General features: G+C 36.3%; 1 pseudogene; it reads right to left on the bottom strand.

Moving 5' to 3' along the window:
• Positions 1-1,963: 1,963 nt before the first annotated feature.
• On the bottom strand, positions 1,964-5,519 carry LOC109454234 (taste receptor type 2 member 9; annotated as a pseudogene).
• Positions 5,520-6,390: the final 871 nt, after the last annotated feature.

The following is a 6,390-nucleotide window of genomic DNA, read 5'->3' as shown; positions in this document are numbered from 1 at the left end:
GTTGGAAGAGAGAAGACCATGACCTCAAATATCACTGCAGATGAGCTAATCTACAGATAAGCAGTTGGAGCATAATAAATAAATTTTTCAAATCATGGAATAATGTTTTCATTTGTCATTATTTTGACTTTGATGTCATTCCAGAAGTGCCCAGCTCACCTCTAAAATAAGATTGCTTCTATATTCATAAAGAATAAACCAACGGATTGCTTGCTCCAAACAAATTGACTAGCTTTGTATCCTGGGCAAATTATAATTATCACTCTTTAGTGAGCGATAACAGAAATGTTTGGTTAAAATTGCTCTTATACAAATTAAAAGAGATCATATTTCATGAATTTGCAATACACTTCACGCTGGTAAGCTCTGCATATTTGGACCAGTCAAATTGAGTTTCAAACAGGGAAACACAAAAAGCAAACAAAAACATGTATTTAATATAAATCAAAATCTGTAAATGAAACATCATTTTCATCACCATCAGTTGTCAATTTCCCACAAGTCAGTTTTCTTAATGGAAATGGATTTTAGTTTTGGAAACAATCAGAGCAGTCAGATTATAGAGAGTTAAAATTCACTCAGTAATTTTTGTTTTCATATAAAATGGTTGATTAAGGAACAATATAATACAAATCTAATTATAAATGGGTTAGTGTTATTAGGCAGGCACATGGCAACAATTACTAAGAATTTGCTCTCTATGTTTATTAGAAGTGAAAAATGCAAGATAAAGATTTGTTATCTTTAGTTTTATTTAGTATGGGAAATGCTGTCCATTACAATTTACTTTCTGAAATGTCTCTTGGATAATAAACATTTTCAACTAAAATTAAGAAATTCACACTTTAAATTACTCTCGTTACAATTAACTCCTATAAAAAGATTTATGATCTCACATTCTACACTGTAAATTAAAAAATGTTTTGTTTTTTCACTAAACAATATTTCAAGGGAATAGGACTAATTTTACTATTAAATTTAATTTTTTTGTTTGGGAAATATAACTTAGATGACACTAAATTTGGATCTAGGTACACAAATTACATAAATGAGGGCTCTTCTTCTTAGATTTAAGTAGTTCTACAATGTAAACATCATATGTAGTATTTTCCCTATTTCTTACATGTGTATAATGTGTAGAAGGAAAGCATAAAGTTAATAATTTTCAAAAACCTTGTTATTTGCAAAATATTACCTGAAACAGAAAATAGAATAATGCTAAGGGAAAAATGCATGTCAAAGATTCTTAAGTCTAGAAGGGTAGAGAGAACATTTCAAAGAATGCTTGAGAATTGACTCCTAAAACTGGCATCACCAGCTAGGGTTACCTATGGAACAATTTGACCATTGGAATTCTCAACCTTCTTTCTCAAGTTTCTTCTAATGTACATGTGCCTAACTTTACAACCTAACTGCACAACTGGTCAAACCTTTTTTCTTGAGATCACACCTCTTTTCCCACATCATATTTCACCCTAGACAGAATCTCACCAGATTTTTTCCCCTTTTTCCTGATAAGGATGAACTATTCCAGAAATAGAGGTAATGATAGGGCAGAAAAGAAAACAACTGACTATTGGTTCAGACTAAGTAGGCAATTTTTTTATAGGAAGGGCTAATATGTTTTAAAACCTCATCCCCATAACCAGTTTTCCTGAAATACTCCTATTCATTGAGCAGAAAGTCTTTGCCAGGATATGGCAGAAAGAAGTAGACCCCCTTAGCATTTAGGCAATGATATGAAATCTTAGCATGTGATTCAGATTGTTTTCCTGCAAAGACAAAGAAATGTATGTGGCTCAATGATAACCTTAGATTCAAAATTAAACAAGTAAGAACTGAGAAGGAACACAAAGGAAAATTTAGAATAATTCTAGGTATTATTTCCTATAGCATATAATTTAAAAGTGTATGCAATCAATTGGGAGAAGGGAGAGAGTCTTTTGTTTCCTTTCTCCTTGATTCAGGCTTCTCTATAGAACAAAATATTCCTTCTTTTGTAGAAACCTTTCACAATCCTTAGCACCTTCAGAAAAAGCTCCCTCAGTTTGTTCCCCATCATAACGATGAATGAATGAGTGGCTTGATGGATAAATGACAGTTATTATACCACATCATCAAATGTTTTCCCTAAGGAATCACAAACATCACCACAAGTTTTCCCGAAGGAGTCAGTAAGGTGAAGGTTATTAATCCAGTTAAAATGTCCATATTACCCAAAGCAATATACAGATTTAATGCAATCCGCATCAAAATCCCAATGGCATTTTTTAAGGAAATACAACAAAAAATCACCAGATTTGTATGGAATCACAAAAGACCTGAAACGCCAAAGCAATTCTAAGAAAAATAACATATTTGGAGGTATCACACTCCATGACTTCATTTTATACTACAAAGTGACGATAATCAAAACAGCATGGTATTGGCAGAAAAACAGACACACAGACCAATGGAATAGAATTGAGAGCTCAGAAACAAACCCACATATATATGGGCAGATAATTTTTGACAAAGGAGCCAAGAATATACCATGGAGAAAAGAAAGCCCCTTTAATAAATGGTGCTGGGAAATTGAAAAGCCACATGCGAAAGAATGAAAATGGACTGCTATATGTCACCATATACCAACATTAACTCAAAATGGACAAAAAAACTAAATATAAGTCCTGAAACAATAAATTGCATAGAAGAAAACACAGGCACTAAACTTATAGACCTTGGGTGCAGAGAGGATTTTACGGATTTGACTTCAAAGGCAAGGGTAGTAAAAGCAAAAATAAATGAATGGGACTATATCAAACTAAACAGCTTAGGTGAAGCAAAAGGAACCATTAACAAAACGAAGAGGCAACCAAATGAATGGGAGAAGGTATTTGCAAAAAACACCTCCAATAAGAAGCTAATATTCAAAATATATAAAGAACTCATACAACTCAACAATAACAACAAAAAACACAAGAAATCCAATTAAAAAAATGGGCAGAGGACCTGAACAGATACTTCTCCAAAGAAGAGATACAAATGGTCAACAGATATATGAAAAGATGTTCAACTTCACTAGCTATTAGGGAAATGCAAAACAAAACTACAATGAGATACCACCTCACACCTGTTAGAATGGCTATTATCGTGTTTCTCTGAAAATAAGACCTAACCGGACCATCACCTCTTTTGGAGCTGATGCATCTTTTGAACCAAAAATTAATTTTAAGACCCGCTTTTATTTTGGTATAAGACAGGGTCTTATCTAACATAATATAAGACTAAGTCTTATATTAATTTTTGTTCCATAAGACGCATTAGAGCTGATGGTCTGGCTAGGTCTTATTTTCGAGGAAACATGGTATCAACAAGACATGTAATAGCAAACACTGGAGAGGTTGTGGAGAAAAAGGAACCCTCATACACTGCTGGTGGAACCGTAAATTGGGTACAGCCACTATGGAAAAAGTATGGAGGTTCCCCAAAAAAGTAATTTTCCTTAAGAAATGGAGTTACATACGACCTAGCAATCCTTCTTCTGGGTATCTACCCCAAAAATCTGAAAACATTTATCCGTGAAGATATACCAGGTGTCAGGTCAATGTCCACGTGGATGGTATCCTGAGGGTAAGGTGTCTGAGTCTCGGGGAGCCAGAAGAACATGCATGGAGCTGAAGGCAAAGTAGACATACTTTATTCACAGGCCTCCTGGGATACAGCCAGGAGTTTTTACTGCTGTGTACAGCTGGACATTCTCATGTTATAATCTGTAGCTAGGAGCAGCCTCATAACTCACAGCAGCCTGCTTCTCAGCAGCCCACAGCAGCCACCTTTGGGCACGGGCCCCATAGGCCCACTGTTGGTCATAGTCAGCAACACAGTACGTAAAGCACAGCCCACGGTCTCTGCCGTGTCTCTGCCTTAGCTTCTCTGTCTCTGCGCCAGCCTGGTCTCCGTGCCAGTCCCCTAACATGGCCGGGCCCTTTATACCCCACAGAGACAAAGGTGGCATACAGCCAAAGGTGCTTCCATAAGAGTACAAACAACATCTTCAGGATGGACAGTGCTTGCAAGACCTTATATCTTCTCGGACTAGCAGGCCCCATCAGTCAATGTCACCAGCTGGCGGAGGGGGCGGGGATGCCTGATTATTCTCTCCACATCAGGGGTGCCACACAAATGTATACACATGACTTGTATTCATCTTTTGTTATCAGTATATATTGAGTACTACAATTTTAATAGTTTTTTCCTTTCTTAAAATGTGTATACATTGTTTTGGCACCTTCTGTATGTACCCCCATGTTCAGTGCAGCATTATTCACGGTGGCCAAGATGTGGCAATAACTGAAGCGTCCTTTGATAGATGATTGGACAAAGAAGATGTGGTTCATATATACAATGGAATATTACTTAGCCATGAGAAAAGATGAAATACTGCCATTTGCAATAACATGGATGGATCTTGAGATTATCATGCTAAGCGAAATAGGTCAGGAAAAGTTGAGACCCAAATGCCTTCACTCATATGTGGGATATAAAACTGAAAGCAACAAACAAACAAGACAAACAAACAAAAACTCATAGACACAGACAACAGTTTAGTGGTTACCAGAGGGTAAGGGGGTGAGGGGGTAGTAGAAGAGGCTAAAGGGGGTCAAATATATGGTAATGGAAGGAGAATTGAGTCTGGGTAGTGAACACACAAGGCAATATATAGATGATGTATTATAAAAATGTATACTTGAAACCTATGTAATTTTACTTACCAATGTCACCCCCAATAAATTTAATAAGATTAAAAAAGAAAGAAAGCTGGAGCTTACTACAAGAAGGATTCCATGATACATAATGAAGAGGAACAGAAAGATGATCAATGCCTTTATGGCCCTCATGTGGACCTCTCTGCTGGGGTCTTTGGACCCTGTGGCATGAAGTTTCATCTGCTTGGTGTATGTAAATAGGGAGAAAAGTAACAAGAGAAATGAGATCAGACAAAGAAGGGAACTATAACCCCCAGATTCAAGATAATCTATTGGAAAGCCTTTGGGGTTTTACTCACTTTGTATTCCCAAGTTATGTTTTCTGGACTCCTCATTCAATGAAATACTAATAATTAAGGAGAAGGAAAAGACACCAGAAGGATCCCAAGGATGACCCTGTTAATCTTTAGCTTCAGCCAGAGGAAAACCAAGTGGGATGTATTGGCTATCCTGAGTAAACAAAAGATGCCTGGCAAGAGGTAAACCAGACAACTGAATGATTGCTGAGTGTCCAGAAAACATCCAAAATGTTCACTAGCTCACCATGGGCATATGTATCTGGAGAGAGCTGCATAACAAAGCCATCTAAAGATATTACACACAACAAACATTATTGGAGATGGGTAAGCTGACCAGAATGATGTCAATCAAGGAGATCTCTCTCCTTTGGAGCCAGCCAGTGCAGATAACCAATGAATCCATTTCCCCAAGTTCCTGTAGTCAATTCACCTGCAATCAAGATCTATGTATTGCCTCCATTGTACTTGGCATATCAGCAGAGAGTTCTGATTTTAGATATCGCTTATGATGAATTGACTTTCAGTTGACCAGTGGAGAATGGTATATGTGTCTGCCACTTAGGTCATGCTACAGTTGTCTTTATCTGATTATCTTCTTTTTCAGCTGTTATCCAGGTGATTATCTTCTTTTTCAGCTGTTATCCAGGTCAAGAAGACATTTCTGCTCTGAGTTACAACTGCCTAAAGACTTCACTGATTGAAGCCAGTAATTTCTTTGTGAGGAGTGATGATTGAAAGGCTCTAGGATGCAAATAGGAATGGATCTGATTTCTTAGATTTGCACATCTTTCTCATTTTAAGCTTGGCATATTTTGTATTCATCAATATAAACTGTTGACCAGAAACTTCTAGAAGGAATCAATTACTTGGAAAATACATCTAAAATTTAATTTGGAAATGTGGCGCTTTTTACCATTTCTAATAACTTGCAAAGTATCCCAAAATTGTGGTCCATTTTGTACAAATTCAGATTTTGAAGCTTACAAACAACTGTGAATTTAGTGCAGACACCTGACAGACACCTGACACTAATAATTGCAGCCCCAGAATAACGTATTCACTTCATTAATTAGGATCGCTCAAGTAGGGTAACAGTGCTTTTCAATTTTCTTGAACAGACAACTATTAGACTTCTAGCTTTCACCCTGTAATGTGGAGAACTGAGCACTGAGGATACTCTTGTTGTGCCCCTGGTTATTCAGTTTGATCTCAGAATTTGTATTTGTATGTAAACTATTATAGTTAAAATATGAGTATCATCTTCTTTATAATACATATAATGGATACCATTTCAAAGACAAAACATATTAGATCAAATTTTTATTATTTGTATACTTATTTTT

This window comes from Rhinolophus sinicus, linkage group LG02 (assembly GCF_036562045.2).
Source record: "Rhinolophus sinicus isolate RSC01 linkage group LG02, ASM3656204v1, whole genome shotgun sequence".
In the NCBI taxonomy this organism is placed as follows: domain Eukaryota; kingdom Metazoa; phylum Chordata; class Mammalia; order Chiroptera; family Rhinolophidae; genus Rhinolophus; species Rhinolophus sinicus.
The sequence above is the reverse complement of the archived record's forward strand: the minus strand, read 5'-3'. Positions and strand labels throughout refer to the sequence as shown.